This window comes from Apium graveolens, chromosome 2 (genome assembly GCF_009905375.1).
Source record: "Apium graveolens cultivar Ventura chromosome 2, ASM990537v1, whole genome shotgun sequence".
Classification (NCBI taxonomy): Eukaryota; Viridiplantae; Streptophyta; class Magnoliopsida; order Apiales; family Apiaceae; genus Apium; species Apium graveolens.
The window spans coordinates 311,395,066-311,417,673 of record NC_133648.1 but is presented as its reverse complement, the minus strand read 5'-3'; the positions used below and the strand labels follow the sequence as shown (position 1 = coordinate 311,417,673).

Below are 22,608 nucleotides of genomic sequence, written 5' to 3'. Positions count from 1 at the left end.
CTTCTTTGTGGTTTCGTTTCTTGATTGTCTATACATGTTTGCTGTAACATTAGTCAACTTTGTTTCAGTTTTATAGGCCATGTATGCAAGATTAGATTATGCATTACAGTAGATTTTAAGCTCAATCAAAATGTACATTATTGTTTAAATTACTTGAGTATACAATAATTCTAATTTATCGACTAACCAGTGATTTCTCCCCCCCCCCTTCTCCCTCTCTCTCTCAAAACAGTCTCTCTCTCACTAACCTCGGTTACTAATATATGTACACCTGAATTTGTAGTATGAGATCCCTCTTTCTTCTATCCATCTATATGTATAGTAGCTATAGGCTGAAATGATTTTACATAGAAAGCTATCTATAGCTTTATCTCTATCATAAGGAGGTTAATGGTTATTTTTCTTGTAAATTTAGGTAAAGATATCTATATTGTAATTAGATGTTGCTGGACGTTATTGATTGCGGAAGTGAAAATGATGATGAGAGAAATTATTTTGGCGGGAACTAGATGTATTTATACACAAAGATGATGGCGAAGACAATTTGTGGCTTCTTAAGATTGTTATGGTAAACTTATTTTGAGTTTAATTTTTTGTGCCCAATGTTAAATTTGTGCTAGTTTTGAGTTGATGATTATCTATGATTCCCTGGTGTAATTTTGTCCGAAAAGTGTTAACGAGGAGGATTTGTGCGGTAATTTTATTTTGATCTTCATTATGTGCCTGATGCTAGTGCTAGTTTTCAGTTGATTATTTCTATCTGTTGGTGCTGTTGTTGATGAAGACTTTGAGTTTGTCTCGAGTAATTATGTCTGAAAGGTGAATAAAAGGAGATTTTGTCCAATTTTATTTTGATCTTCATATTCATGCATATTGCTAGTGTCTCTGGATGCTATTCTATTGGTATCCTCTGTTGCTGTATTTGATGAAGATCCTAGGTCGAATAATTCTGACAAAGAAGCGACTACTGAGGATTTGTGTGGTAATATTATTTTAATCTTCATTGTTGTGCCTTATGTTTGCTTCTGCTAGTTTTCAGTTGACACTTTTCTGTTGGTATTTTCTGTGGCATTAATGATCTAGGTTCATCTTGAGTAACTTTTTCTGAACAGGGGCTTATGAGGACTTGTGCTGTCATGTTTGGTTTTGTTTTGAGTATGTACTTGTTACTTGTTACTCTTGTTGTATCAATCAGTCTTTTGATCAGGTACATTTTAGATCATCATCTACATTAAGAAAAGTGACGAGACAAGGAGGATGAGTAAGGTAGTGATGTATTCTCTATCTGTTGTTTTTACATCTACTTAGACTTTGTAATTGAGATATGGATGTTTTACAGTACGTCATCTTGGCAATGTTTCTCTTTCTTGTATTAGTCTATACAACAGGTAACGTGAGTGGTTCGGAAAAAGTGGCATTAAGATTTATAAAGGTTTGCTATGTACATGCAATAGGAGAACTAGTGAGGATGTCTCTGGTTTTAATTTATTCTCAACTAGAACTAGATTAGTTCCCGATCATATGCACGGTTATATAATTTTTTTATAAAAATATATTTTGAGATAGTTTAATTTCAATATATACTATGTTGTGTTTACGATGTAACACAAGAAAATAGTATGACACAATTTATAATATTTTATTTATTAATTTTTAATTAAATATAAAATAATTTGATAAAAAATTAAATTAGTAAAAAAGTAATTGAAGGCCATAAAAAGGAGGAAAGGAAATGAAAAGAAAAATGGGGAAGAGAGAGAATGAGTGGAGAATTAATGAAAGAGAGGATTGAAAGTAAAATTAATTAGGAGAAATGTTAGTGGAAGATGACCTCATCAAATTAATGTGAGTTTGACATATAAGATTTGATGATGTCATCGATTTAATGAGAGGTTGACACATTAGCAAACATGACATCAGCGTATTTTGTTTTTTAGTATAGTGTAGATTGTTTGGTGAAGATATAGAAACTATGTCAAAACTCTTTTTTACGGTCATCAATGAATATGATGAAACTTACACGTGTTTTTGCTTATGCAAGATGTAAAACTTAACTGGGTGAAGATGATAAATACAAGTCCTTACTCTTTCAAGATGAGCTGGTATAATCTGAATCTTTGTTAGTTTTTGTTTTTTGAATTCCTTTTATCTTTTTTCGAGCTCATTCTTTACCCTTTATTCTCATCTGACGTTGGTATCCAAAATTGTCCCATCACACAACTTTTATCTGGGTTGTGGAAGTATGGTTATTATTAATTGTTGGCGAGTGTAACTAGTGTACCAGAAACTACCTTGTGGGCTTTACCATGTATTATGCATATATGACTATGCGAATATGTTCTTGTAACATAGGTTGTCTAAACTTGTCTGCAAACTCCATAAATATTGCAAAAGTCACTAGGTGCATCTTTCCCGGAGCAACAATTTAGAGAGGAACAACAATTTAGAGAGAGAGAGTCATGACTCTTTTGATGTGTGATGGCAGAGTTTTCTCAATCTCTTTCTCCCCCTTCTCTCCCCCTTTCCCCTCTCTCACTGACATCAATTACTTTAATATATGGTGGATTACACTGGATGGGTATGATGATCATCAACTCTCTCCCCCCACCACTATATTTGTAGACAGTAGTTGTAGGTGCATAAGTGCAGGCTGAATAATTATGAGGATGCTATCTATATCTCTCTCATAAGCAGGTCAATGGTTCCTTTTCTTCATTATTTTTCTTTTTAATTTAGGTGAAGATATGTATGTCGTAAACTTGTAATAGATGTTGCGGGATGAAGATAATTCGTGGCTACTTCAAGATTGTTATTATTATGATGGTAGATTTATGTTGAGTTTCATTCTTATGCCTGATTTAACTTTCCGGCTAGTTTTCAGTTGATACTTTACTGTTGCTTTTTCTATTTGGTGGTGGTGTTAAAGATTCTATACTTCTCTGGAGTAATTTTGAAGTAATTTTGTCGGAGAAGTGTTAATGAGGAGGATTTGTGCGGTAATCTTGTTTTGATCTTCATTATCGTTCCTAGTGCTAGTTTTCGGTTGATTATTGTTGGTATTTTTTGGTGCTGTTATTGATAAAGACTCTAGGTTTCCCTTAAGTAATTATGTCCGGAAGGTGACTAAAAAGGAGATATTGTGCAGTAATATTATTTTGATCTAGTTATCATGCCTACACAAAATGCAACACAACAAGGGAAATACGAACAACCGCGCTGCTTATTTTCTATGGATCCTATTTAGTTGGTATTTTTTTGTGCTATTTTTGATGTAGATTCTAGTTTTTTTTCATCAAGTAATTTTGTTCAAAAAGTGACTAGTGAGGATTTGTGTGTAATCCTATCTTGATCTTCATTTTCGTGCCTCATGTTTACTTCTGTTAATTTTCACTTGACACATTTCTGTTGGTATTTTTTGGTGACTGTCAATAAAGATTCTAGGTTATCATCGAGTATATTTTTCTTAAAAAGTGACTAATGAGGACTTGTGTCCATATTTGGTTTCATTTTGGATAGTTATTTGTTACTATTTTCATATCAAACACTTTCAGTGTTTTCTGATCAAATACTAATTTTGATCAGGTTCGTTTTTCTTATCATATATGCATATTAAAAAGATAGAGACGAGATGAGACGAGGAGGACAGGTATGGTAGTGATGTATTCTCTATCCGTGTATTATGGAAATTACTGCTCGTTAGACTTTGTAGTTAAGATATGGACGTTCTACAATAGGTTATCTCGGTAATTTTTCTCTTTCAATTTAGTTAATACAACAGTTTGCGTGAGTGGTTAAGATAGTGTGGCGTGAAGGATTTTAATGGTTTGTTATGTACATGCAAGGGGTGAACTGCTGAGGATGGACTCTCTTTTGATTTATTCTCAGTTTTTTGGTGAAGATATAGAAACTATGTATAAAAAGTTCTGTTTTACGCCTGACATCAATAATATGATGAATGCATGTGTTTTAGCTTACATGCAAGATGTAAAACTTAACTGGGGTGATGATGTGAAATACAAGTCTTGACTATTTCACTGTGCGCTGGTAGATTTATCTGAATCTTTGTTAGTCGTTGCTTTTTTGAGTTTGTTTATCTTTTTTTCTGCTCGAGAATCATGACAAACCCTTTCTTCTTTGAGGTTCTGTTTCTTGTCTGTTTAACATGTTTTTTGGATAAAAAAATTACTTGGTCTCAGTTCGAGTGCCCTTGGCCTGCAACTACTCTCCCTTGAAACAATTTTTGTCTTCCTAAAGTTGGTGGGGTATGGTTATTACTTATTCTTGGTAACTTGTCGACCAAAAACTACTTTGTGTGTTTACCATATATTATGCATATATCACTTAATGTGATTATGTACTTGTAACATATATTGTGCTGTCTGCAAGCTCCAAAAAGATTTGCACAAAAGTCACAGGGTGCATGTTTCTGGGAGCAACGATTTAAAGATGATTTTGTTGTCTGCCGAAGTTTCTCAAAATCTAGGTGCACACCAGAGGTCAGTGAAAATTCTAAATTCATGAATTGACTTGTTTCTTGTTGCTAATTTAATTTTTTCATTGTTGTATCTTTGTGATTTCGTTCTTGTTTAAATATGATTGCTCTACAGACAATTAATTCTCTCAGCTTTATCGACCATGATATGCAAGATACCAGATTCGCGGGGATCGTTTTTTATATCTGATAACCCTAAAGAGGGAAGGCACACAGATATATAATAAACAATTATAATAAACAATTATATTCATGATTAAATCCAAAAATCAACATATTTCTTTTAAATGTCTACAACCTCATAACAATACTCATATTGTGATCTGTTCCATAAACATTCTACTAATATCATAATTTAGCAATCATAAATTCAGAATAATACCTTATAAGTATCCTAGATCACCTATGGCTGTCAACCTGTCTTGGCTCTCCTTCCCTTCTCGTTTCCTTGCTTCGGGATATAGCCTGACCTTGGGATCGCCTTGGGATATCCTCTAAAACACTTAATAAAATATTATATCTGTCTTAACAATTACTAAACATAGACATAGTATAATATTTACTTCGATCTCACAATATTTTCTTGTATAGAGATTGTAGAGTAAAGGGTTTAGCTACTCATAGAAAATTTATAAACAGCCATTTCTATTAATGAAAACTTTCGATATCTCTTAATGATTTACAAGATGGCTTTTATAGAGTTTTCCCATCTCTGTTGATTCTACTAATTTCTATTTCTAAGATTCCCTTTTAATTTCCTCCGTTCTTTTTCTTTCCTCTTTTTCAAAAGCTGAATCCACTTTCTGTAATTTGTCTGCCATTCCACCTTCTTTTAGAGATAAAATTTCTGGTAAATGTCCTTGTCTTTTCTGCTGCTGTCTTTTTCTTCTAGTAACCTTTCTTCTTTGTTGCTGCTGTCTTTTTCTTTTTCCTGAAAATTATTGTTTTTTTACAGTCACCAATATAATTTGGGCCGTAGTGTCATTTGTAGTATGTTTTCAGTCACCAATTCTCATTGGGCCGAAATATCATTTGTAATATGCTTTCAGTCACCAATTCTCATTAGGCCGAAATATCATTTGTAATATGCTTTCAGTCACCAATTCTCATTGGGCCGAAATATCATTTGTAATATTCATAGGTCACCAATTCTCATTGGGCCTATCAATTCATCGTTATTATTACATTGTTAGGTCACCAAATTTTATTGGGCCTAACTTTCATCAAATAGTATTACATTGTATTATATGGTTAGGTCACCCTTTCAGGGCCTAACAAATATCTATGCAAAGGGATCAGAACATCCTTCTTCTTTTGTTGCTATATTCTTTAGAGTTGCCACTGGTCTCCGTCTTTGGCCTGATAATAAATTCTGATAAATTTCCTTTGTCTTCTGAGCATGATTGTGCTTTAAATCTGATAATCTTGCAAGCATTTCGTTCAAAGCTGTAGTATCCCTGCTAATTATATCATTATTATAATAAATAGTTAGTATTTCTTCTGCTAATCCACCTTTACTTGTGCCAATGACACATGCCTTTCCTCCTCGTATCATATCTTCAAGTTTAGACTTCAATGTTGCTATGCCGATTGCTCTCTTGTTACACAACCAGTCGCCAAATTGCTCTATTGTACATGCCATGTCCGTCTTTAGGCTAGTATTTTCACCTTCTATAGTAGTATTCCTGCCATACTTAAATATTTGACAGAGTAATATGGGTTTTCCTGTTAAGTCAGTACAGGCATCAAAAACCTGTATACCATAAATTCCTCCTGGTCCGTATGAATTCATGTAAGATTGAAGGCTTTGTGTTATAGTTGATGGTAGTTGTGCTATACTTGATAATGTTTCATCTACCATTATTTTGTCAATAAATCCTAAGAGTAATAGGTTTTTTACTACAGTTGAATCTGCGTTTTCCCTACAGATATACCTTGGGTATTTTCCAAATTTCCCATTTCTCATGATTGTAGTATTGGTTTTATAATCATAGTACTTTTGTATCTTTTCAAAGGACTCGGTATATTCTTTGGTAAAGGTTACACGATCTTTTAGGGTAATGGCGTTGATAGTATTATCTGGTATGGTTATTGTTTTGATAGTAGGAGTATTGGCTAATCTTGATACAAAGGTTTCTGGGGTTTTTTGAAGGTTGTTTAATATTCTGAGTTTTCCTTCTAAAGTAGTAGTAAGTTGGCTGATTTCTTCGTTAATAAAGTTTATCTGGTCATTCTTTTCCTTTATCTTCTGAATTACTTCTCCCACCTGTATCATAATACTGCTAATACTTTCCATTTTCCCTGCTAAGATAGTCTGCAAGAATATTTTTAGTACCTGATATATTTTTAATAATAAAATCATAACAACTAAAAAATGCTTGCCAATTTCTTCTTTTATTTAATTCTGGTAAAGGGTCAATTTTATTGAATATAAATGATCTTACTTGAGTATTATCTGTTCTTACAACAAATTTTGCAGGTAGTAAATGATAATGAAATCTTTTAATTCCTAATTTTACAGCTAATAGTTCCTTTTCATTAATATGATAATTCTTTTCATTGGGTTTCCACGTTCCAGCTGCATATCCACATATTAAAGGGTTTTCTTTATCAATATCATCTTTTTCAAAAGCTACTAATACTGCTCCCCATCCTATATCACTAGCATCTGTAAATAGTTCTAACTGATCACTATCTTTGGGTAATCGTAGTTTAGGTAAATTTTCTACCTTTGTTTTTAATGCTCTTATTGCATTTGTATGATCTTCCTTCCACTCAAAAGTTTTATTTTTCTTTATTAAATATTGTAGTGGTTTTCTTAATTTTGGTAAATCTTTTATATAATCTGAAGCGTAATTTACTATTCCTAAGAATTGTTGTACTTCTTTTTTATTTTCTAAAATTTCTTTAAAATTCTTTATTTTTGTTGATATATGTTCTTGTAATTGAATTCCTTCAGAGTCTATAATATATCCTAAATATTCTATTTTGTGTTTAAATATTTCTGATTTCTTTTCTGATAATAATATTCCATGTTTTCTAAAAATCTGAATAAATATATCTAGATGTTTTGAATGATCTGTTAGATTATCACTAAATATTAATATATCATCTATATATACTAGAATAAAATCATTCATTTCTCTAAATATTTTATCCATTCTTCTTTGGAATATTTGTGGAGCTGTTCTTAATCCAAATGGTAGTACTATCCATTCATAATGTCCTTGTGGAACGCTAAATGCTGTTAAACATCTAGATTCCTTAGTTAATTTTATTTGCCAGTATCCACTTTTACAATCAAATTTACTAAACCATTTTTTATTACTCGTTTGGTTGATTAAATTTCTTTTATATGGTAAAAAATATCCATCAAATATAGTCTTTTTATTTAGTTCTCGATAATCTATTACCATTCTAGCTTTTCCTCTTTTTACTTCATTATGATTTCTTACTAAAAACGCTGGACTACTATGCGGACTTTTACTTTCTTGTATTAGTCCTAAGTTTAATAATTCTTTTATTTGAACTCCTAACTCCTTTTGATCTGTTGGGCTATATCTTATTGGTCTGTTTCTAATTATATCATTAGGGTTTATTAGTTTTATTTCAGCATATATTTTTTCTTTTTCCCATAACTTCATTGGATGTTCTCCAAAATTTATTTCTAAGGCCTTTAAATATTTTTGTTTTAATAGTTCTAAATTCATTTTTCTTTCTGTTTTAATATTACTTATTTCTATTGATTTTACAGGTATTATTCTTTTTAATACTATCCATTTTTCGCAAGGTGTTAGCAAACTTATCCTATCTTGTTTTATTATTTGAGTTTTAAAAGAATCTAAAAAGTTATTTCCTAGTAACATTTGTTGTTTCATATTATTTTCTTGGTATATTATAGGTAACCTAAACCTTATTTTTCCTAATATAAATCTTACATTTTCTGCTATTATATCTATCTCTTTTTTATGGTTATTGAATCCTGTTACTATTATTCTATTTTTTGTACGTTTCCATTTGTGTTGAGTAAATACTTCTTCTTTAGCTAAACAAATATCTGCTCCGCTATCTATAAATATCTTTTATTTTATATATTTCGTAGGTTTATATTCTACCTGTGCTTCAATATATATAGCTACCATTTTATTCTATTCAGTAGTTAAACTTTCATTATTACTATCATTTTCATTTATGTAATTTATTTCTTCTGGTTCTGTTTCACTTATATAGAATACTTCTTCATCATACCAGTTATTGTTATCTTCTCTTATATATTCTAGTTTCATTATTAATTCGGTGGTATCTATGTATTTTACTCCTTTTTGCTGTAATTTAGGACACTTATTTGCATAATGTCCATTTTCATTACAATTCCAACATTTACAATCTGCTATTTTTGTTTTATTTTTTTTTCTAAACTTTCTCTTATATCTAAATCTCTTTCTATTTTCAGGAGTATTTCTATATTTTTTAAATTTTCTTCTTTTAAATCTTCGATTAAATGGTTTATAAGGTCTATAGGTTTTATTTTGTTTTCTATAATATTCATTTTGATTATTATAATCTAGTTTCCTATATTTCCTATACTTCTTTCTAGTTTTATAATCTTGATTATCACATCCAAATATTAATTTTTTCTCCGTAAAATTACAGATTTCTCTTAATCCTTGTTTTTTATCCTTTTTAATTTTCTGTTAAATTCTATATTCTTCACATTTTCGAGTTAAATATGCTCTTAATAATCTAATTCTTTCTCCTAATGTATTTTCTTTAGGTTCTAGATTATTATATTCTTTAGTTATTTCGGTATTATAAGGTGAAGGTAGATGATCATAATACAGTTGTTGATATACTAAGCTTTCATTAGGTAAAAACTTAGCTTCATAAAAGAATTTAGTAAAACTTATAGTATATTCTGGTAATTTACTAATCCTACAACATTTCATATTATTTAGATACATTGTTATTTCTAATTTTCTTTCTACTGTTATATTTTCTTGAGCTACAAACCATCTTTCTCCTAGAAATTCTCTTTTTAATAATATATCAAATGCGTTTAACGTATCTTTCCAGCTTCTAGCATACGTTCTTACTTGTCCCTTTAATTCATAAATAATATTTTCTAACCAAAATGCTGCTTTTCCTATAATTGTTTTTGATATTAGTTCAAAAACATAATCCAGATCTTCTATATTTTTTGAATTCATTAAGGCTATATACATCCCTAAATTCCAGTCTTTTATTCTTCTACTTATTTCTTGATCGTCGTAGACATTATCTAAATCTAGAAAATATCCATTTATATTTATTCCTTGGTGTATTGATCCTATGAAATCTTGTACTTCATTTTATTGTCCTATAGGTATATTTCCTGGCATTTTAATATTATTTTTAGTTATTATATGATCTTCTATTTCTTCTTCTGGGTATGCATCGTTATCTGATTCGGTTTCATAATTTGTTTGTTTATGTGAAGTTTCTCTTTCTTCAATATCACTTTCATCGCTTTTCTCTTCATTTGTTATTATTGCATTTACGGTTTTTCCGAGGGCTTCTAATATTTCTTTATTTTCTTTTATTACTATTTCCTTTTCCTCATTATCTGATTCCTCTAAGTAATTTAATCCTTCTTCTCCTAGATTACTATCTGATTTACTTGTATTACTGCTCTCATCTTGTTCTTTGTTCGTTTCTGAATTACTATCGTCAGACTTAATAATTTCCTTTTCTTTTAATTCTATTTTTAATTGATTAATCTCATTTTTTAAATTATCTATTTCTTTTAATACATTTATTACTTCTAACTTTGTTTTTTTTAATTCTTTCTTTTGGGTTTTATATTTTTTTTTATAAAATTTATATTTATTTAACCATTCTATATTAGTTTTAGTTTTTAATTTAGCATTTTCTTTTCTTAATTCTTTTAGTTCATCTTCTCTTATTTCTTGTTTTATAGGTTCATATTTTTGTCTTTCTTTTTCCAGTAACTCTTTTTCATGTTTTTTAAGAAATGTTATAGCACTATGTTCTGTTATAGACATTTTCCTAGAATTTTCCTGATTTATGAAGCTCTGCTAAACCATCTATTGTTCTTTTAACCCCTATAGTTATTTTCGGTTTTGATTTGCTTATATCCATTAATATAGGTTCTTTAGTTCTTCCTATTACTGTTATAGGTACTAGTTCTGGTTCTTCTGTTTCGTCTTTAATTATTTTCTTTTCTTTATTTTGTTCTAAACTATTTTGTATAATAGTTAACTTATCTAATATTTGTTTAAAAATTGGGATTTCTGATATATTTCATAACGTTGTTATTTCTTCCTTAATTATCTTTCTACTAATTTCTTGATTTTCTTCCATCTTTTTTAATATAGCGTTTAAACTTTCCTTTATAAATATTTCGTTCCAAATATCTTTTATTTGGTTTTCAGTATTATTCATATTTATAGACTCGTTTTCTCCATTCTCCTTTAATTATCCATATTTTTCTTTTCTTACCTTTTATTTTCTCTAATTCTTTTACTTCTTCCTCTAGTTTTTCTTTTTCTTTTAAGTATTGTAGTTCTTTTTCTTGAGACATAATTAATGTTTCTTTTATTATCCTATTAATAGTTTCTATTTCATCTTTCTTTTCATTTATTTCCTTTTCAGGGTTCATATTCTGTCTATAAATCTTAATTTATTCTGATCATTTATTTCTATTCCTTCATTGGTTATATTATATTTTATTTCATTTAAGAAATCCATTCCTAATAATAGTTGATAACTAACGTCATTTTCTATTACTCCTAGGCTTATATTATATTCTAAGTCTAAAATTTTTAATCTTAATTTTATACCTTTTGTTATTATTGTTTCTCTCGAACTATTTGGTTCAGTTATTATTTGAGGTTCTATTTCCTCACATTTGTTTGAGTCAACTTCAGTTATATGTATTTGACTTTTTGTTGCTCCGGTATTTATTTCTGTTATGACTTCTTTGGCAAATATTCCATTAAATATTATTGTTTTTATTCGTAATTTATCTGATTCGTAACACGGTAATTTTATTAAATCTAATTTTCTACTGGTCATACTCATTGATCTAACTAATTTTATAGGGTTGTGTTCTCTTCTAAAACTTAATCTAGATCCTTCTAATATTGGTTTAATTCTTTGTGTTGGAATTATTTGTCTATTACTAAAGTCTATTGTAAATTCTTCTCGGATTGTTATTTGAGATTCTTCTTTATGTTCAATTTTTTCTAATATATCATTATATAATTTTGGTACTATTATTCCTAATTCCGTTTGTTTCTTTACATGATGGTTTCCAGTCATAGCATATAATATTTTAGTTTCTATACTAATTACTTTACTTCCCTTTTGCATTTTTATTCCATCTAATTTATAATATAATGTTAAAGATCTTTCTTTATTTTCATCTCTTAATGATATGCTAAAATCAGGTTGTATTATAAATTTTAATTTCTGATATATTAAGTTTCCTTTTACCACTGCTATTAATGAATCTTGTATATTTCCTATTATTCTATCGTCTAGTACATATATTTGTATAGGAGTATCAATATTTTTTTGAAAATATGCTTTTATTGTAAATTCTATTGCTCCAAAATAAATATTTTTTAGTTTATTTGCTTCTTTTTGTTTTAATTTAGATAGTTCTCTTTTTATCAAACCATCTGTTATTAAATTTATTTTTACTTTTCCATTTATTGTATCTATGTCTATTATATTTTCATGTTTTTGAACTATATATCTAACTTCTTTATTTCTTTCAAAATATGATGTTTTGAATATTTTTTTTATTGTTAGTTCTTCTGTTTCACTTTGGATTTGATTATATATATCTGGTTTAAAACTTAGAGTTTGTGATGTTCCTTCTTCGTATTCATCCATTTGATAATATACATCTTGTGTTTCACTTGATTTCTCTAATGACATTTTTCAAACTGTATTATTATCCAGTTATATTACTTGATAAAATTATTCTTTTAAGTCCTTGAATTCTTAGTTTATTATTTCTAAATGTTATTATCATATTTCCAAGTTATTGATAACATCTTATTATTTCATCCCTATTTTCTCTTGTCCATTCAATTTTATTTTTTCTTTCTTGCAATTTATCTAATTCTATTTCTAGTTTTTCTTGATTTTTTATTAATTCTTTTATTTTTCTATTATTTCTAGTTATTGCATTTGGATCTATCCAATTCATTTTTTAAATTTTTTGCCTTAAATCATTTATTAATTTATATTGTTCAGTTAATACTTCTTTTAATTTTTTTATTTGAATTTCTAAATTAGTTTCTTTAATAAATTTTTCTCGTTTTATTAAAAGTTTTTCTTCTTCTAGTCTTCTAATTTTTTCATCTCTCTCTTCCAACATTGTTCGTAACCTAACTATAATATCTAATTTTTCATTTATTATTTGCATACTTATTTTACAACTTTCAATATGTTGATTTATATCTTTATTAAAAGTAAAGTTTTTATCTGCTATTAGTTTAATACTTTCTAACTTATAATCTTCCATAAATATAATATTTATTTTATTTATATAAATATATTAATTGTCTATATAGATTTTTCTTACACATTTGTTTCGTTTCTTTATTCTCTACTATAAAATAAATTAATAGATTTGCTATTATTTTAGATTTATAACTTTTATTCTTATTTTTTAGTAATTTTGCTGGAGGTCTCATTTAATTGCATATTTCATTTTTACTATTACTATTCATTTTTTACTATTCATCGGTTACTATTCATCTTTTACTATTCATCGGTTACTATTCATTCCGAAAATTTGCTACAGTAATTTACTGTTCATTTTTCCGGCCTATTTTCTAGATAGACAATTAATATATTTATATAAATAAAATAAATATTATATTTATGGAAGATTATAAGTTAGAAAGTATTAAACTAATAGCAGATAAAAACTTTACTTTTAATAAAGATATAAATCAACATATTGAAAGTTGTAAAATAAGTATGCAAATAATAAATGAAAAATTAGATATTATAGTTAGGTTACGAACAATGTTGGAAGAGAGAGATGAAAAAATTAGAAGACTAGAAGAAGAAAAACTTTTAATAAAACGAGAAAAATTTATTAAAGAAACTAATTTAGATATTCAAATAAAAGAATTAAAAGAAGTATTAAGTGAACAATATAAATTAATAAATGATTTAAGGCAAAAAATTTAAAAAATGAATTGGATAGATCCAAATGCAATAACTAGAAATAATAGAAAAATAAAAGAATTAATAAAAAATCAAGAAAAACTAGAAATAAAATTAGATAAATTGCAAGAAAGAAAAAATAAAATTGAATGGACAAGAGAAAATAGAGATGAAATAATAAGATGTTATCAACAACTTGGAAATATGATAATAACATTTAGAAATAATAAACTAAGAATTCAAGGACTTAAAAGAATAATTTTATCAAGTAATATAACTGGATAATAATACAGTTTGAAAAATGTCATTAGAGAAATCAAGTGAAACACAAGATGTATATTATCAAATGGATGAATACGAAGAAGGAACATCACAAACTCTAAGTTTTAAACCAGATATATATAATCAAATCCAAAGTGAAACAGAAGAACTAACAATAAAAAAAATATTCAAAACATCATATTTTGAAAGAAATAAAGAAGTTAGATATATAGTTCAAAACATGAAAATATAATAGACATAGATACAATAAATGGAAAAGCAAAAATAAATTTAATAACAGATGGTTTGATAAAAAGAGAACTATCTAAATTAAAACAAAAAGAAGCAAATAAACTAAAAAATATTTATTTTGGAGCAATAGAATTTACAATAAAAGCATATTTTCAGAAAAATATTGATACTCATATACAAATATATGTACTAGACGATAGAATAATAGGAAATATACAAGATTCATTAATAGCAGTGGTAAAAGGAAACTTAATATATCAGAAATTAAAATTTATAATACAACCTGATTTTAGCATATCATTAAGAGATGAAAATAAAGAAAGATCTTTAACATTATATTATAAATTAGATGGAATAAAAATGCAAAAGGGAAGTAAAGTAATTAGTATAGAAACTAAAATAGTATATGCTATGACTGGAAGTCATCATGTAAAGAAACAAACGGAATTAGGAATAATAGTACCAAAATTATATAATGATATATTAGAAAAAATTGAACATAAAGAAGAATCTCAAATAACAATCCCAGAAGAATTTACAATAGACTTTAGTAATAGACAAATAATTCCAACGCAAAGAATTAAACCAATATTAGAAGGATCTAGATTAAGTTTTAGAAGAGAACACAACCCTATAAAATTAGTTAGATCAATGAGTATGACTAGTAGAAAATTAGATTTAATAAAATTACCGTGTTACGAATCAGATAAATTACGAATAAAAACAATAATATTTAATGGAATATTTGCCAAAGAAGTCATAACAGAAATAAATACCGGAGCAACAAAAAGTCAAATACATATAACTGAAGTTGACTCAAACAAATGTGAGGAAATAGAACCTCAAATAATAACTGAACCAAATAGTTCGAGAGAAACAATAATAACAAAAGGTATAAAATTAAGATTAAAAATTTTTGACTTAGAATATAATATAAGCCTAGGAGTAATAGAAAATGACGTTAGTTATCAACTATTATTAGGAATGGATTTCTTAAATGAAATAAAATATAATATAACCAATGAAGGAATAGAAATAAATGATCAGAATAAATTAAGATTTATAGACAGAATATGAACCCTGAAAAGGAAATAAATGAAAAGAAAGATGAAATAGAAACTATTAATAGGATAATAAAAGAAACATTAATTATGTCTCAAGAAAAAGAACTACAATACTTAAAAGAAAAAGAAAAACTAGAGGAAGAAGTAAAAGAATTAGAGAAAATAAAAGGTAAGAAAAGAAAAATATGGATAATTAAAGGAGAATGGAGAAAATGAGTCTATAAATATGAATAATACTGAAAACCAAATAAAAGATATTTGGAACGAAATATTTATAAAGGAAAGTTTAAACGCTATATTAAAAAAGATGGAAGAAAATCAAGAAATTAGTAGAAAGATAATTAAGGAAGAAATAACAGCGTTATGGAATATATCAGAAATCCCAATCTTTAAACAAAGATAAGTTAACTATTATACAAAATAGTTTAGAACAAAATAAAGAAAAGAAAATAATTAAAGACGAAACAGAAGAACCAGAACTAGTACCTATAACAGTAATAGGAAGAACTAAAGAACCTATATTAATGGATATAAGCAAATCAAAACCGAAAATAACTATAGGGGTTAAAAGAACAATAAATGGTTTAGCAGAGCTTCATAAATCAGGAAAATTCTAGGAAAATGTCTATAACAGAACATAGTGCTATAACATTTCTTAAAAAACATGGAAAAGAGTTACTGGAAAAAGAAAGACAAAAATATGAACCTATAAAACAAGAAATAAGAGAAGATGAACTAAAAGAATTAAGAAAAGAAAATGCTAAATTAAAAACTAAAACTAATATAGAATGGTTAAATAAATATAAATTTTATAAAAAAAAATATAAAACCCAAAAGAAAGAATTAAAAGAAACAAAGTTAGAAGTAATAAATGTATTAAAAGAAATAGATAATTTAAAAAATGAGATTAATCAATTAAAAATAGAATTAAAAGAAAAGGAAATTATTAAGTCTGACGATAGTAATTCAGAAACGAACAAAGAACAAGATGAGAGCAGTAATACAAGTAAATCAGATAGTAATCTAGGAGAAGAAGGATTAAATTACTTAGAGGAATCAGATAATGAGGAAAAGGAAATAGTAATAAAAGAAAATAAAGAAATATTAGAAGCCCTCGGAAAAACCGTAAATGCAATAATAACAAATGAAGAGAAAAGCGATGAAAGTGATATTGAAGAAAGAGAAACTTCACATAAATAAATAAATTATGAAACCGAATCAGATAACGATGCATACCCAGAAGAAGAAATAGAAGATCATATAATAACTAAAAATAATATTAAAATGCCAGGAAATATACCTATAGGACAACAAAATGAAGTACAAGATTTCATAGGATCAATACACCAAGGAATAAATATAAATGGATATTTTCTAAATTTAGATAATGTCTACGACGATCAAGAAATAAGTAGAAGAATAAAAGACTGGAATTTAGGGATGTATATAGCCTTAATGAATTCAAAAAATATAGAAGATCTGGATTATGTTTTTGAACTAATATCAAAAACAATTATAGGAAAAGCAGCATTTTGGTTAGAAAATATTATTTATGAATTAAAGGGACAAGTAAGAACGTATGCTAGAAGCTGGAAAGATACGTTAAACGCATTTGATATATTATTAAAAAGAGAATTTCTAGGAGAAAGATGGTTTGTAGCTCAAGAAAATATAACAGTAGAAAGAAAATTAGAAATAACAATGTATCTAAATAATATGAAATGTTGTAGGATTAGTAAATTACCAGAATATACTATAAGTTTTACTAAATTCTTTTATGAAGCTAAGTTTTTACCTAATGAAAGCTTAGTATATCAACAACTGTATTATGATCATCTACCTTCACCTTATAATACCGAAATAACTAAAGAATATAATAATCTAGAACCTAAAGAAAATACATTAGGAGAAAGAATTAGATTATTAAGAGCATATTTAACTCGAAAATGTGAAGAATATAGAATTCAACAGAAAATTAAAAAGGATAAAAAACAAGGATTAAGAGAAATCTGTAATTTTACGGAGAAAAAATTAATATTTGGATGTGATAATCAAGATTATAAAACTAGAAAGAAGTATAGGAAATATAGGAAACTAGATTATAATAATCAAAATGAATATTATAGAAAACAAAATAAAACCTATAGACCTTATAAACCATTTAATCGAAGATTTAAAAGAAGAAAATTTAATAAATATAGAAATACTCCTGAAAATAGAAAGAGATTTAGATATAAGAGAAAGTTTAGAAAAAGAAATAAAACAAAAATAGCAGATTGTAAATGTTGGAATTGTAATGAAAAGGGACATTATGCAAATAAGTGTCCTAAATTACAGCAAAAAGGAGTAAAATACATAGATACCACCGAATTAATAATGAAACTAGAATATATAAGAGAAGATAACAATAACTGGTATGATGAAGAAGTATTCTATATAAGTGAAACAGAACCAGAAGAAATAAATTACATAAATGAAAATGATAGTAATAATGAAAGTTTAACTACTGAATAGAATAAAATGGTAGCTATATATATTGAAGCACAGGTAGAATATAAACCTACGAAATATATAAAACAAAAGATATTTATAGATAGCGGAGCAGATATTTGTTTAGCTAAAGAAGAAGTATTTACTCAACACAAATGGAAACGTACAAAAAATAGAATAATAGTAACACGATTCAATAACCATAAAAAAGAGATAGATATAATAGCAGAAAATGTAAGATTTATATTAGGAAAAATAAGGTTTAGGTTACCTATAATATACCAAGAAAATAATATAAAACAACAAATGTTACTAGGAAATAACTTTTTAGATTCTTTTAAAACTGAAATAATAAAACAAGATAGGATAAGTTTGCTAACACCTTGCGAAAAATGGATAGTATTAAAAAGAATAATACCTGTAAAATCAATAGAAATAAGTAATATTAAAACAGAAAGAAAAATGAATTTAGAACTATTAAAACAAAAATATTTAAAGGCCTTAGAAATAAATTTTGGAGAACATCCAATGAAGTTATGGGAAAAAGAAAAAATATATGCTGAAATAAAACTAATAAACCCTAATGATATAATTAGAAACAGACCAATAAGATATAGCTCAACAGATCAAAAGGAGTTAGGAGTTCAAATAAAAGAATTATTAAACTTAGGACTAATACAAGAAAGTAAAAGTCCGCATAGTAGTCCAGCGTTTTTAGTAAGAAATCATAATGAAGTAAAATGAGGAAAAGCTAGAATGGTAATAGATTATCGAGAACTAAATAAAAAGACTATATTTGATGGATATTTTTTACCATATAAAAGAAATTTAATCAACCAAACGAGTAATAAAAAATAGTTTAGTAAATTTGATTGTAAAAGTGGATACTGGCAAATAAAATTAACTAAGGAATCTAGATGTTTAACAGCATTTAGCGTTCCACAAGGACATTATGAATGGATAGTACTACCATTTGGATTAAGAACAGCTCCACAAATATTCCAAAGAAGAATGGATAAAATATTTAGAGAAATGAATGATTTTATTCTAGTATATATAGATGATATATTAATATTTAGTGATAATCTAACAGATCATTCAAAACATCTAGATATATTTATTCAGATTTTTAGAAAACATGGAATATTATTATCAGAAAAGAAATCAGAAATATTTAAACACAAAATAGAATATTTAGGATATATTATAGACTCTGAAGGAATTCAATTACAAGAACATATATCAACAAAAATAAAGAATTTTAAAGAAATTTTAGAAAATAAAAAAGAAGTACAACAATTCTTAGGAATAGTAAATTACGCTTCAGATTATATAAAAGATTTACCAAAATTAAGAAAACCACTACAAGATTTAATAAAGAAAAATAAAACTTTTGAGTGGAAGGAAGATCATACAAATGCAATAAGAGCATTAAAAACAAAGGTAGAAAATTTACCTAAACTACGATTACCCAAAGATAGTGATCAGTTAGAACTATTTACAGATGCTAGTGATATAGGATGGGGAGCAGTATTAGTAGCTTTTGAAAAAGATGATATTGATAAAGAAAACCCTTTAATATGTGGATATGCAGCTGGAACGTGGAAACCCAATGAAAAGAATTATCATATTAATGAAAAGGAACTATTAGCTGTAAAATTAGGAATTAAAAGATTTCATTATCATTTACTACCTGCAAAATTTGTTGTAAGAACAGATAATACTCAAGTAAGATCATTTATATTCAATAAAATTGACCCTTTACCAGAATTAAATAAAAGAAGAAATTGGCAAGCATTTTTTAGTTGTTATGATTTTATTATTAAAAATATATCAGGTACTAAAAATATTCTTGCAGACTATCTTAGCAGGGAAAATGGAAAGTATTAGCAGTATTATGATACAGGTGGGAGAAGTAATTCAGAAGATAAAGGAAAAGAATGACCAGATAAACTTTATTAACGAAGAAATCAGCCAACTTACTACTACTTTAGAAGAAAAACTCAGAATATTAAACAACCTTCAAAAAACCCCAGAAACCTTTGTATCAAGATTAGCCAATACTCCTACTATCAAAACAATAACCATACGAGATAATACTATCAACGCCATTACCCTAAAAGATCGTGTAACCTTTACCAAAGAATATACCGAGTCCTTTGAAAAGATACAAAAGTACTATGATTATAAAACCAATACTACAATCCTGAGAAATGGGAAATTTGGAAAATACCCAAGGTATATCTGTAGGGAAAACGCAGATTCAACTGTAGTAAAAAACCTATTACTCTTAGGATTTATTGACAAAATAATGGTAGATGAAACCTTATCAAGTATAGCACAACTACCATCAACTATAACACAAAGCCTTCAATCTTACACGAATTCATACGGACCAGGAGGAATTTATGGTATACAGGTTTTTGATGCCTGTACTGACTTAACAGGAAAACCCATATTACTCTGTCAAATATTTAAGTATGGCAGGAATACTACTATAGAAGGTGAAAATACTAGCCTAAAGACGGACATGGCATGTACAATAGAGCAATTTGGCGACTGGTTGTGTAACAAGAGAGCAATCGGCATAGCAACATTGAAGTCTAAACTTGAAGATATGATACGAGGAGGAAAGGCATGTGTCATTGGCACAAGTAAAGGTGGATTAGCAGAAGAAATACTAACTATTTATTATAATAATGATATAATTAGCAGGGATACTACAGCTTTGAACGAAATGCTTGCAAGATTATCAGATTTAAAGCACAATCATGCTCAGAAGACAAAGGAAATTTATCAGAATTTATTATCAGGCCAAAGACGGAGACCAGTGGCAACTCTAAAGAATATAGCAACAAAAGAAGAAGGATGTTTTGATCCCTTTGCATAGATATTTGTTAGGCCCTGAAAGGGTGACCTAACCATATAATACAATGTAATACTATTTGATGAAAGTTAGGCCCAATAAAATTTGGTGACCTAACAATGTAATAATAACGATGAATTGATAGGCCCAATGAGAATTGGTGACCTATGGATATTACAAATGATATTTCGGCCCAATGAGAATTGGTGACTGAAAGCATATTACAAATGATATTTCGGCCCAATGAGAATTGGTGACTGAAAGCATATTACAAATGATATTTCGGCCCAATGAGAATTGGTGACTTAAAACATACTACAAATGACACTACGGCCCAAATTATATTTGGTGACTGTAAAAAAACAATAATTTTCAGGAAAAAGAAAAAGACAGCAGCAACAAAGAAGAAAGGTTACTAGAAGAAAAAGACAGCAGCAGAAAAGACAAGGACATTTACCAGAAATTTTATCTCTAAAAGAAGGTGGAATGGCAGACAAATTACAAAAAGTGGATTCAGCTTTTGAAAAAGAGGAAAGAAAAAGAACGGAGGAAATTAAAAGGGAATCTTAGAAATAGAAATTAGTAGAATCAACAGAGATGGGAAAACTCTATAAAAGCCATCTTGTAAATCATTAAGAGATATCGAAAGTTTTCATTAATAGAAATGGCTGTTTATAAATTTTCTATGAGTAGTTAAACCCTTTACTCTACAATCTTTATACAAGAAAATATTGTGAGATCGAAGTAAATATTATACTATGTCTATGTTTAGTAATTGTTAAGACAGATATAATATTTTATTAAGTGTTTTAGAGGATATCCCAAGGCGATCCCAAGGTCAGGCTATATCCCGAAGCAAGGAAGCGAGAAGGGAAGGAGAGCCAAGACAGGTTGACAACCATAGGTGATCTAGGATACTTATAAGGTATTATTCTGAATTTATGATTGCTAAATTATGATATTAGTAGAATGTTTATGGAACAGATCACAATATGAGTATTGTTATGAGGTTGTAGACATTTAAAAGAAATATGTTGATTTTTGGATTTAATCATGAATATAATTGTTTATTATAATTGTTTATTATATATCTGTGTGCCTTCCCTCTTTAGGGTTATCCGATATAAAAAACGATCCCGCGAATAGCTTTGATCTTAACTTACGTATCTACTGTATTTCTTTTATCCCATGCTACTAATGTATCTCATTCCATATATTATTTATTATCATAGTTGGAGTTAATGGTTCAGAAATTGATCAGGTGTGTACAATTTTGTGGGTTTGGTATGTTCATGCGGCGGACATATTACCACGAATTGTCTCTGATTTGATAATTGTTGAGTGAATATTATTCATCCCATTTCAGTACCTGTGCAATGCACGGGATACATAATACTTTTTTTTATAAAAATGATTTTATTTAAAGTGTTTGACCCTTTTAAAAAATTGTTATTATTGTAATAAATCCTCCGTCTCAATTTATCCGTCTTGTTTGATTTTTGATGGTCAAATTGACTCAACTTTGATCGTAAATAAAAACTAATTCTTTTATTATTTAAAAAAATTAAAATATACATATAAAAGTAGATTAAACATACTTTCTAATGATATAAATTTTATAAATATTTTCGATATTATACTATATGAAATTTTCGGTCAAAATTGGGTCAATTTGACCGTAAAAAGTCAAACAAGACAGATAAATTGGGACGGAGGGAGTAGTAAGTAATTGAACCTTTGTCTCTTCACTTAATAATACAATTTATGAAATGACTATTACACCACCCAAACGAATCAAACCATATAAATTAACTTAAACCTATTATATATTTTGTTTTGTCTACCTTTATCATATTATTACTTGGATTTTAATTTTTTCCCATTTTTAATTTTTTTAAACATATATTTGCCTATACTTTTTCAATAAATTAATCAGTTTTGCTTAATATTGGATTTTTTTTCAAATCATCTATTTTTTATTATATTTACGGTAT

General features: G+C 27.6%; 1 long non-coding RNA gene across 50 annotated transcripts in view; it reads left to right on the top strand.

The window, feature by feature from the left end:
• Window positions 1–22,608, top strand: part of LOC141708729 (uncharacterized) — a 47,424-nt gene that overhangs the window by 22,839 nt on the left and 1,977 nt on the right. For 44 of the 50 annotated variants that reach the window (XR_012569620.1, XR_012569652.1, XR_012569647.1 and 41 more), the window contains one exon: window positions 416–4,496. This is a non-coding gene — a long non-coding RNA (uncharacterized LOC141708729). The remainder of the gene's footprint in view (window positions 1–415; window positions 4,497–22,608) is intronic. The other 6 variants (XR_012569646.1, XR_012569637.1, XR_012569624.1 and 3 more) reach the window with 6 other exon arrangements.